Source organism: Notothenia rossii (genome assembly GCF_949606895.1).
Source record: "Notothenia rossii genome assembly, chromosome: 2".
Lineage (NCBI taxonomy): Eukaryota > Metazoa > Chordata > Actinopteri > Perciformes > Nototheniidae > Notothenia > Notothenia rossii.
In genome coordinates this window covers 38,126,251-38,139,439 of record NC_136904.1, presented here as the reverse complement: position 1 = coordinate 38,139,439, position 13,189 = coordinate 38,126,251, and the positions used below count along the sequence as shown (strand labels likewise).

General features: G+C 40.2%; 1 protein-coding gene across 2 annotated transcripts in view; it reads left to right on the top strand.

Annotated features, from left to right (window-relative positions):
* Nucleotides 1–13,189, top strand: part of cdh8 (cadherin 8) — a 132,869-nt gene that overhangs the window by 26,806 nt on the left and 92,874 nt on the right. The window lies entirely within an intron of this gene.

Genomic DNA, 13,189 nt, shown 5'->3' with positions numbered 1-13,189 from the left:
CACACACACACACACCCACACACACACACACACACACACACACACACACACACACACACACACACACACACACTCACACACACACACACACACACACACTGAAGCTTGTTTTTCTCTACCCATTTTAGCAAGCAAGGATGCACATATCTATCACACAGAGGCCTGTTAGGGACGTATGCACAGTGACTCGGAAAAAAAAAGATTTCCTGGCATTCCCCGCTGTGTGTCTTTCCAGGAAGGAGTCATTTTGCGATGCTGACTTCCTTCAAACGTCTGCGAGCTCTCATGTCTTATTATGGGAGACAAATGACATGTCGTTCAAACGCGGCGTCCCCGCTCGTTAGCTCCGGACATGACAACCGTCGCAACATGTCCCGCTGTCCCCGTGAACGTGTGGAGAGCTCAGACAGCACACATGTTGGGATTCAAAGTGTTATTGTAGATGTTGGACAGCTTGATTTGGGGTTTTAGTTTAATAATAGATTTTTGCCTGTCAGTGTCATTTTCTGGGATGATAGAGGTTCTGCTCTGACCAATAGGTCAGATCAAATCATTTAAAATGTTTTAAAAACATTTGAAGTATTATTCAAATAGTGCTTTAAAGGAATGGGGTTAGGGTTTGGATATTCGGATTTCTTTCCATCCAACATTTCTGAATCCCTGTACATCTTGTAACTTGTCGACTTATGTCATTTTACCTCGTATTTATCTTTAATTGCTCTTGTATGGTTTTTATTTTAAGGAGAAGAAGACATACTTTTATCAATCGATCACTGGATATTCAATCTACTTTATTTATTCAAATTATAAACATAGGTCGAAATACACATGAACACATGTTTAAATTATAAGTGGATGTAGAAACCCTTGCTTTGATATTTGGCTATTTGTCATATGCACAAAAGCTACAGTGTATTGATCAATCTTGATTTTAAGCTACAACAATGCAACATTAAACATACCTCACATAAATGTAAAATACATTAAATACTGCAGAAAAAGATTGCAAACCACAATAGAATAATATATAAAGTTAAATAATGTTGCTTGGAATATGTACTTTATACTATAATAATAAAAATATGAAGCTATAAGGACTTATGACATGAACATACATTTTCAGAGGGTTTTCACCAATATAAAGGAAACAAAAACAATTGTATAGTTCAAAAGCATCAACAAATTCAACTATTCCAAAAAGATATAGCAAGCCTGACAAATACAAACGCTTTTCCCTTTTTCAAACATATTTTTGTAGAAAGTGAAACCTGTGAGTTGTGTGACATTTAGGGAGCTGGGCCTGAATGCAGTCATGCAGGTTGTCTGCAGTAAAAGCCTCTCTCAGCTGGGTGGTCCGTGCCACCATTGTTAGAGTGCCTTACTGCGTCAAGCCCCAGGGTCCATCCCTCCCGCCTCCCCTTTCGTTGGCATGGAAAATCCCCCATGAGCCTCTTCTCTGATGTAAATCACAGGTAGGGGAAATGTGAGCCCGGCTGATGCACCGGCACTGTGGCGTGAAATCTCTGTTGACATTACCGACGGGCGATTCCAGAAAAAGACACAGAGCAAGAGCAGGGAGGGAGCGAAAAGAGAGAAGATGTGAGGAGACGTGAGCATTTCAGGGAGTCACTTTTGAATTTTTTTACTTTTCCGACTCACCGTCTCGTCTTTGGCGTGACGGACTGAACTCGGTGAGCTTTCATCTGCAGTTTCTCATGGAGATGTTCTTTTTTCTGTCCTTTTTCAAGGATAATTCAACCTGCTTAATCTCCCAGCTTCAACACCCTCTAGGCCACACCTGTTTTCTTACTTTCTTAGGGTAACCTTTTAACAGACAAAGATTGATTTTGTGTCCCCCAGGTCTGGTAGCTTTGTTTTCATGATGCGAAAAAGATAACTTGGAAATGAAGTGAGGGTATCAAGGGAATCAGGGAAATGGGTTATGAGGCAATTTCCATGCCCACTCCCCTCCTTCTTCCCAGCGCCAAAGGAATAGGTAAATGACTTTCATTTTAGTGTATGAAAATATTTAGTTGTGCTTCATCTTGAGTATTCCAGGAGGGCCTTCTGTATCATTTATATTTCTTGGTTTTCGCGGAGGGAAAAGTTTGCCCTGTTTAGCCACCGGATATGATTATGTAAGCGAGAAAGATGCCTTGGATGTGCATCTAATGTGGCGTTCAAAGGCTGGGGGGATTCTGGCTCTGAGCGGCGCGGTAAGGCACTCGATGGTCGCCCATGTGAGGTGAGGGTACGAGATAAAAGGAACGTGTCATCCCCGCGTTAAAACAACGGATGACTCCTTTCTTTTGTCTACTTTTTCCCCCTCCCTGGTGTCTAGTGGCATCACGACACCCAGAGGGAGCGCTTGTTGCTGCCGTCCACTCCAAGGTGATCTGACATCCTAAAAAACGACTGCACATTCACTCAGACAAGCGTGTTGACGTCGCTGCCTAGCCAAGACCCCCCCTCCCTCCTCCCTCTCCCTTAGCAGTCTGTAGCCGGCTGCCAAGTGCTTCTGCGAAGAGGACGGCTTAATTGTTTCTGCCACAGCCATGCCTCTTCTTCATTTTTCTCCCTTTCCTTCCTAATCCCAGGGACGGGAAATGGAGCTGTTATTTGCATGTCTAATGATACTCCATATCACAAGGGCTCTCAAAGGAGAAGGCACAGATGATTATTAATATAGCCAATGAAGCCCTAATTTACACAGCCTTTTGTTCTTAGGTCTGAGCAAAATGCTGCTTTTTTTCTATACCTTCTATGCTTTTAAAAAAAAAACATAAATAGAGACTTTGAATGTGTTAAACAGCAGCAGATTCATGCTGTCAGTTTGGAGGCTGTATTAAGCAACTGATGTACAAAAAGATACTTCGTCAGAATAATGTAGCGGGGATATTGATCCTACAGAGATGAGATCAGAACTCCTATTCTTGGATGTTTTACACAGACAGGTCACAACCCTTATTTTGGCAGCGTTTGGTCTCGCTCCATAACCCCCTCGTACATCTGACAGCTGTCCTTACATGATGGAGCAGATTTTGGACTTCACAATGTTCGCACATTAACCAATAAAGCCATAGCCTGCAGGGGCATTTTAGGAAAGTGCCTACAGTCAGAGGCTTGATATAAGAGAAACAAAAGTGCTAAGAAAAAGCTGTCGAAGCCCATTATTCAAGTCCTCTCCAAACGTATTGCATACCTGCAGGAGTTTTCCAACAGCAGCCGTGCATGCCTCTCTCCAGCCGCGGTGGCAGTTGGCATTGAAAGCGGCTAATTTGCAAGGCTCCTCAGGTTGAGAACACTGACTCTGACAGCTCGATGCAGGCACTGTGGAGCACATCTGCATTTTTCCGCAGGAATAAGCCCCTAAGAATGGCTCCGGCACTCTAATTATGGAAATATGTGCATGTCTATATAGGGTATATGCTATATATGAATCACCACCTGAAACATGCTTATTTGTATGCAAAGAGAATCTGAGTTTTGACTCTTGTTCCCTGCACGTTTTTTTCTGTTATAATATTTAATTCATCCCAGAATCACAGTAAATTAGGTAATCTATACTCTGACATGTGGTACAGTATGTACATAATTTAACAAGGCGTGTGTTGTGTTCTCACATGCAAGGCCAGTCTTTAAGATGGAAAGTACAATCTACTTTTCACCCATCTATAATTAGATTAAAGTAGATGATAAGAAAAGCTACTGATCGGTTTATAGAATATAATTTCTTTAATGAATCCAAATTAACAGCATAGAGAGCAGTTAGAAGTGTAAAGAATTTATCTGTTTTAAATAAATGTTGAGAAAAAAACATTCTTCAAGAACAAATGAAGGGCTTCTGGGTTAATGGAGTATATTTATGGGGATTGGGGTTGCACTGCAAGCTTTAGTTTGTAAACAGTTGTTTTATAAATGTTACATTTCAACAGGCATTGGAACTTAAAAAAGGACAAACTGCAAAGACCTTCCTCCCATTATGTAGAAAATAACATGAGTATAAAATGAGTGCACCTCTATGAGCAATGGAAAAGGCAACACTTCATTCTAACCCTAAAATGGTTCCTGTGTTATTTGGGAGACAGCCATTTGACAGTATTTTTCTTTGTAACATGGGTGTAATAACGGTGTAATAACGGTGTAATATGGTATAAATCCATATAACATGTGCAATATAGCACTAGAGATACAGAGTACTAGTTGTAAAATGAAATTAACATTTTAAAATAAATTATGAAATTTGTAATTTTTGCCTAGATACATTAGAATGTGTTAATGAAAAGTTTGTTGCAAGTACTTGTTTTTCCCAAAATATTGCCCATTTAAGGGTTAATACTGTATATCTGTAAAGTAAAGTTCAAAATAAGCCTGGAATAAAACATAAATTAGGGATGGGAAAAAGATAACCTCCCCTGCTGCATGAAAAAGTCTGAGTAACCTAAAGTCAAGAGACACATTACGATATCCTCCTTATTTTCTGACCTCCCTTCATGTCTCATTATTTGTACACACTCCCTGATATTATACACTATACCCGACTCTTGTTCCGCTCAACTTTCCTTAACATGAGCCACAACAGTCCCAGCGTGAAACTCCACAGTCTGCCTGTGTTGCTCGTGACATTTAACAAGATCACAGGATCCCATGTTTGACAGATCCACGCTCATTCACTCAGTGCTTAAACTATGAACGGACAAACAGGCAAAGAGCCTGTGAGTGAGTGAAAGAAAGAGCGAGGGAGTAAGGGGGAGGAGGGGGGAGTGAAATGTTGAAATATGAATTATAAACCCGAGCGTCACCATCTGGACCGAGAAAACACACATCATAGTGGAGAGCCGGCACATTGAATTAGACTTGCTACGGGATCCATCTGCACCTCGTGAAATCAATCTCATTGCTTGATTTGATTAGGTCGGCCACGCTGAAGAAAGAGAAAGACTGTTGTGCTCCTTGATTAAGCTTGTTTTGTTTAGCACCCCCCCTTCACCATGCTGTGTATACCGATGAGTTCGGTGCCCACAGGTAGGGTAATGACAGTAGTCGAGGTTAATGCTAAAAGATCCCCCTCTATTTAACACTCAGCATGCTCGCCGCAGCCTCCGCAGCAGAGCTCATTTACACTTTATCCACGGCTCTTTTAAACGAGAACATTTATTTTTGTTATTTGTTTGTTTTGCTAAAATCACAGGTTGTTCTTGCGGAATTAATTCAAACTGCAGAGCTCTTCACAGGAAAAAACATGCCGAGCTGCCAGGAATTGGTCGGAAGCTTCTTCGTGTTTCTTATTTACCCATTGTTTTCCTGGCGATGACGGTTGAGTCTGGCACACGCCAATGAACACACTGATTGTCTAATGTTGTAACAACAGGCTGTAATGAGCAGGCGGTACATATTGCTCACATATACAATAGGTCATTCTTGAAGTGCTGTAGCCCGAAAGGCCTGGCCTCATTATGCGGAGTTGTTTTATTTTCTTATTCTCTTTCTGTGGTGACACTGTACCCTACAATGATTAAAATGCATCCTCCCATGCATCCACACTCACAAACAAAAAGGCTTTTCATGGGTGGCTAAATCTAATTGTGCCGCCCTCTTGTTTCTAAAGGTAGCCGCTTTGACTTTGACTTATTCTCCAGAAGCAATAATGCGCCGCTGGCAGTGAAAGGCAACACATGTGCCATTGCTCAAAGTGCAGGGATGGACACGGAAGACATTATCCCTGATTGACCTTGGTACAGATTGCACACAAATCCAGTACAAATGATGTTGTGCTTTTTTGTATTTTGTTTATCTCATTAATTCACGATTGTCCAAGAGAAAAATGGAAACGATTGAAAGTGAAAGGCAAAAGCTTGCCAAAGAATCCGTTCTCTGTTCTCACAAAAGCAGTGTGGAGAAGGTATAACACTGGGGGTCTCGGTACTGACTGTAATTACTGTAACTTTTCTGAGTGGAGTGCTTTTTCGATTACAAACCTTCACCTTTGCTTGTATGTGGGTCGTGACACAATCTCCTTTCCATTGTCTCAATAAAGGAATACTGTCTCCAGTGATAATACATGACAAAGAACACTTTTTGGCCTCCATGAATACCTATTTGACCTCTCCAGAGAGCAGTATTGATTATTGTTCTGTCGCAAGAGATGAACCAAAATCCCAATGGATTGAATTCCTTTGTGGGCAATGCAAGGCGACAACAATGGATAACCTGGCAGTAAAAGAGGGTTGTCCTCAATGAGAATAACACTTTTTGGCACCATTTTTGGAATGTAAAAGACCTAACATATTTTAGATCATGGCTAGGGTTAGGGTTAGTTTCTGAACATACCTTTTTATATCCAATTTTCCACCACCGCGTATGTTCACTATACGGTTTTCCTTCAATGAAGTCTGTTGTAGATCACACCAGAAGGGGAACTTTTTCTGTCCAATTTGATAAAACGCTACGTGCCATGAGACAGACTGGAGGGAAATTGTTCCCAAGAATACCTAAGTGTATCATATATCATGCATCGCGCCATCTGCTCCGTACATTCAAAATGTTATTGCAATATTTAGAATTACAGATTATTCATGTAAGTGTAATTAACAGAGTCAAAATCCAACAAATGGGAGGAAAAAGCGACAATTCATTCCTTGACATGTTTGAGCAGAATCTATGTGGAGTAACTATTTAGGCTAGCGTTGCCTTAGGGTGTACAGATGGGAAAAAAATGGTAGCTCTAATTTTACCACTTTTGGCAATGAATTACCGCTCTTGGTCCCTCATTGCAGTATGAGGCCCTCTTGTATGAATTCTTTGGATTTGCTCTGTGGGACTGGGTCACGTCGACCAGGAAAACTAGGCTACATTCTACTCTGCACTATCAAATAAAAAAAATGTCAACATCTGGTCATTACAAAAGGTGCTATGTTAACTAGCAGTGCATGGCTCTGGGGGTTCCCATACGTTTTACATAACAACATGCAATCTTATACAAATTTAATCTGTAACATGACATGTTACGGTCTGGTCATGCAACCTCGGTTAAACAAGTCTGTCAGGTTTAGTTTTGACCAGGATCTAACCAGACATGACATTTAGAGTCAACACGATGATGCATTATACAGTGCGCCACATTTGCACGCTGTAATACGTCCTCTGCAGTTTGCATCATTTGCTACATTAAATAACATGAAGTCCTCCTCCACACAACACAACCAAAAATGATATCCTGTGTTTTTTCTTTCTTCTTGTCAAGCAAAAAAAGGGACTATACCTTTATTTTGTTTTACAACCCTATAGGTTGTACAATTACATAACTCATCCTTGTATCAAATCAAACGTATATTAAATAAGGAAACCCTCAAGTTAAGTACCTTAAATACGAACATATTTAAGGTACTTGTTCTGTACTTACTTAAGTATTGCCACTGTGTTTTGTGATTTTACTACTCTGTATTTATCCAACAGTGACTATAAAAAAAGACATTTTATGAAAATGATAAATATATTGTGTTCGTAAAGATCATTCTGGTTGTCACAGTACTAAATTGTTTGTGATCACTTACATACAACCACTTGACCGTATTACCTAACCTTGTATATGAAATAGTATATCAAATCAAGTTACAACTTACTTATAAACACATGTTGTTGGAACTGTAAGTCACATATTGACAGTATCTGTCATAATATAAGTGTCTAGTAACATGACTTGATCATAATTCTGTACTTTTAATTGAATAGAGATTTTAATGATTCATTTCAACTTCTATATTCTTGCAAAGGGTCTGCCTTCTGTGTACAAAAGTGCTAATGGCTGTCCAACAATTATGAAGTATAAGAAAATCTTTGTGGTGGTCGTGGAGATAATGTTATAAAAAGATGATCAAAATATACATTTGCCATTAAGAGTTTTAATAAGAAAAAAAATTGCCTCGTCAGGGAGAATCAAAGAGTGCCACAGAGATGTCTGTCTTTATAGCGATATATATTTCCTTGAACAACATTAAACACAACGTTACAAGGTTACTTTAAGTACACACACATACCGTTGGTTATACAAAGCTACACTTCACAAAGACAGGGCAGTTCAACATAAATGGAGCATTCTTCCAATACATCTTCCAAGTTATAAAGTGCTTTATAAATTGCTTTGATAATAGTTACAAACCATTATGGATCTCATTGAGTACTTAGAAGTATTTATACAGTGCTATAAGCAGATTATACCGCATTAGAAGGTTGTTTATGATGCTTTTTAGCATCATAGAAAGTGTTACTCTAGCGGTTGACCCTTGCAGAGTACTAACTGAGGTAGGATTTGGAGGAGGCAGTGAGACGTGCTGTGTGCAGTCTGTTCCAGCAGACAGTAGCTGACAAGCTGCATCACAGTGACAGCATCTCCTCACCCCCGCTCCTCACTTCACTTCTCCTTCTCCAGTCCTGCTGGTACATGCATAGGAGGAGCACACGTCCTATCTACGATGTGCCCTGACAAGGAGCAATATCATTAGTTCCCTCTGTAGGGCTACACTTAAGGATGTGCAACCCGGGAGCCCTAGGCAGGGGTGGGGGGGTTTGTGGGGTTGGAGCAGAATCTGTAGAATATTCCTCATTAGGACACAGTGATTGTTCAAGTGATTGCCGTAAAAAGCTCGTCTTCAGCAGGGACTGACATATTTCCTCCTCCGCTGACAGAATAAGAACTCCCAAGCAGCCCCTGATTGGGAGTTGGCAAATGAAGGTGTGTGTGTGTGTGTGTGTGTGTGTGTGTGTGTGTGTGTGTGTGTGTGTGTGTGTGTGTGTGTGTGTGTGTGTGTGTGTGTGTGTGTGTGTGTGTGTGTGTGTGTGTGTGTGTGTGTGTGTGGGGGGGGGGGGTGTGTGTGTGTTTGTGTGTGTGTGTACTGTGCACAACAGTACAGGCACCATGCAAAAAGAGTACTGTAAAGTTATGCCACGAGTTAATTTCTGCAGTCAACCAAGGCCTTCTTTATCACTCTGAGCTGCAGCTTCCACATACTATATGGCTGATTTGAGTACAGCAGCTAACGAAAGAGTCATTATAAGCTTCCCCACACACACTTAATTCTCTAATGAGTGTTTTGTCTTCATGATAGATTCTGTTACACCAATACAATAAAGCATATTCATTACCTAGAGACCTTAAATTGTAATAATTGTGAAGGTTGTATGTGATTCCAACGCAGTGCTATGTCAGTAGGGTTAGGGTTTAGCTGCATTCACATGACATGATCTTTGGTTGTCGTGATGTTGGGTGCAGAGCCTTGCGGTAACAAAAGCCAGTAAAGTGTTGTTTCTATGGTTCCCTCCCCTGCTAGCTGGGGCCGCTTAGCATAGCTCTCATGTGATTGGAAGCAAGTCCAAATGTCAGCTGTGAAGTATTTTGCACTTAGAGCACATCGCTCTGCGACCATTTAGAGCGGTTCAGACAGTTAGGGCAGCGCTTCCACGTAGTCGGGCAACTCTCTTCATAGGAACACAACTTTGTAAAGTAAAAATTCGGCAGAGCTTACCTCCCATATTTTGCCAGACACAGAGCTCGTAAAAATTGTAGTCTTCTGCGAATTGGTGTCTTTTAGTTGTTGTTTTTTTTGCAATCTTTTTTGCTTCTGACTTGCCTTTTTGTGTCCTCGTAGAGAATATGATGATATGGGATATCATATTGTATAATCCCATAGAAATATAATCTGATTTTTTTTTTACAACATTTCTGGTTGAAATGTGGGAGGTGACACGACCCATAGAGACCTTGAGAAGCATTCACAGGGGAACATAATAATATATAAGTAGGCATGTATAATGTAATATTTAAAATATGACATATAACCTGATATTCTTATTTTTAACATACAGTATACTGTAGGCTGATACCATTGGATCGTTGCAGTACATTTCAGTAAATCACAGGTTTACCTTGTGACAATGCGCACAAACAAAACACATATGTGCGGGGGGTGATTCTGAATCATATGAGGTCCCTTGGTAATACCAGTCCTGTGCAGATAGGGCTTTAGATTGCACAGCCAAGAACACAAGGCTCTATTGCCACTGTTAGTCCTCAAACACAGTAAGGGATCATGATACTGTAATGTCGCTTTCTCTCCTGAGCACCACAGTCAATGTTGCTGACTCTTGGTGCTGTTTTAGTTGCCCAGGCAACTCACTTAATGACGGGGACCTGTGACAGATTCCTCCCTTCAGTAATTGTACTCTTTGATGACTGTTTGTGTACTCCAGTACGAAGGCTGTCTAGGAAGTGGGCGACCAGGGCATTTAGAGGAGACGTCAGTGTAAAGAGCTGCAGCTGGTTACCCACCAACTTTCAGGGAATGGACAAAGTGGCAGATTACAGCAAAGTGATGATTGATTGCAAGACTTTTCTTTCTTTTTTGTTAAAGAAAGAACATAGTATGCCGTTTTTGTAGTAGAGGATTTAGTCAGCCAAAATACACCATGGCTCGTGCTTACATAGAGAGGCGCACAATGTTGAAACTCCATTTGAATGTTACAAGCAGAGGAATTGATCTACTAACACAATGGAATGTGTTGCGTTTTACATATCCTTTCACAAGGCTTATCTGGTACATGACCTTCCACCTTGATGATTAGTTGTACAATGCGCTGCCTTCAGATAACACAAACTTTTGCATGTGGATATCAATTCATGCATGTTAGTGCCAATATAGCCTGTTTTCTATGATTAGTTTTTTGTCTGTTACCTTTTTCATTTGTTTTTCCTTACTTTTCTGCTTGATTTTTGAGGAAAACAATTTGACTAAGTTCATACCTAGTTATAAAGCAACTAAATGATCTTACCAGTCCATGACGATAAGCCAACACATTTTAACTGTGGTTGAATATTGTATTTTCAGATTGCAATAACCAGGTTTTTGAGCATGAAGGAACATGTCAGTTTATAACAAATGTATTTGTACGTCTGCCAAGAAGATCAAGATTTTGGCTTTTTTTTGTGTTTTGTTTTGTGGCCTCATTGTTATGTTCTTGGCTGAAGGGTGTAATGGAAGAACCCATTGCAATTTGGAATGGAATCATTGGACGGTTACATGCATCATGTTTACATTTCGTTGAGATTGGGAAAATTATGAAAAAATAAGTTCCTGACAGGACAATGTGTATATGACCATCCCCTTAACTCTGAAACTGATATAAATAAAACAGACCAAATGTTCTTTGGGTCCATTGTGTTTCCACATTTCGTCTCAAAACTCACTTGAGTTGGAAGAATGATTTCCAAACTCAGCAAGTGAGTCCATCCTTGACGTTTTTGGAATCACCATTGGCCTTGGCGGAGGTCTGAGCTCTCTGAGTGCCATTCTAGTATGAATGATCTTTAAGGGCATTGTTATGCCTTTGTAGTTGAAAGTACAGAGATGACAGGAAATGACTCCAATAAGAGTGATGGGAATAAAATGAAGCAAATTTGCTCATAGGATGCATAAATCTCCATGGTCAACAAAAAACAAAAAAACTACATTTATATTGCAAATATGATGACGAATAATCAGCAAAAGCAGCAAGCCTAAATTCAGTTTTTTAAGCCGGTGCACTCTCTCATCTATATTTTATACTTATTGAACCATAGTTATGGATGGTTGTTCGTCGACGGATAGTTATGGATGATTGACGGTTTATTCTTGACCTAAAGAAAAGTGGACACAAACGATGCCATGGTCCCTTGCTTGTTATGTCACATGGTTCTTACATTTCTTTTCTTATAACTTTTATTTAATCATATAACACATGATACAAAAAGTCTCAATGGTGTCCTGCCAAGGATGCAAAGTCACACGCTTAATACACTTTCATATTTATATATTCATACATAAAATAACATATATCACCAGCATATTGAGGGTGCACAGTTTCCACTGAAGGTATTTAAGATGAACTTGGTTGACTTTGAGCTTTAACACTAATTTTGACCTTGAATCATATCCGGATTAAACACATATTTCTACCTCAATATGCATACAATTGTACATGGGTGACCTTACAGTATAATTGCCATGCATCAAGATTATGTTGTGTATGTGTTGCTAAAAATATACATGCCATAACTAAATCCAATATGCAAGCTGAAATAGTCAATTTGCACCCCTTTGAGAGCAACATGCAGCCATACATGCAGAGCTGCAGGCATACCACTACACACGCAGGATAAAAAAAACAATGACAGACCATCATTAATTTGAGCTCATTTAAAGAGTTTCTCAGTGGGCAGGATGTTGCGAGGCATTTGTGTTAATGAGCTACATCATTCATTTGAAATGATGGCACAATTAGGAAAACAAAAGTGCAAGGTGTGACAATTTAAGTGAATGTGCTTTGTCAGTGTCTGCAAACAACACCTCTGAGACAGTATATGCATAAAAGCCAGCTTATAAAAACATTGCGCGGGGGGTGAGTTTAGAGGTTGGGATTCTCACCCGACATATTTTTACCTCGCTATTTTGCAACCTATCCACGCTCCCACGGGAAACGCTGTTGGAACACTGTGGCTGGAAATGAAGTTAAAGCTGCTGAATACAGATGTTTGTATGCGTGAGTGTGGGCTCAGATGTGTGTGTGGGTTATTGAGAGGAATGTATATTAAGAAAAAATACAAAGGAAGAGGGCTGACAGGCGTTTCACAGCACTGCTGGATTTGTAAATGTTTTACTCAGCGCCTCCCCTCTGAAAGTCACTCACCTCGGGGATCAAAAAGGCTTATATTAAAGGTGACTTACAGTATCATAAGTGCTCTGTCTGTTTATGTGAATTAAAATTCCCTCATGTCCCTTTTTCTCATGACCTTTTGTCATCTTGTGCTGTTGTATCCGCTACGCTGCAAATGTACCTTTTTTTTTTTACGTACAGAAGCCTTTGCTCCTTTCCTCGGTCTACAGATGTTTCAACAGCCTAATGTAGCATTGTCACACTCATTAGTTATACTCAGCTCTGCGGCGAGTGGGAGCCATCCACTCAGCCTTGCACGTAATGCAGCCTTAGTGAACTAATGAAACTGTAATTACAAAAATAATGAGGAACATGCAGCAGCGTCCACTAACTTAGGGCTAGTTATTTGCCAGCATGAATCATCATGTGCAGAGTTTCCTCGTGCATTTTTCATGGGTTTTGATGCTTTTCTCTGCTCTGTTTTGCACATTCAAAGCACTTCTGG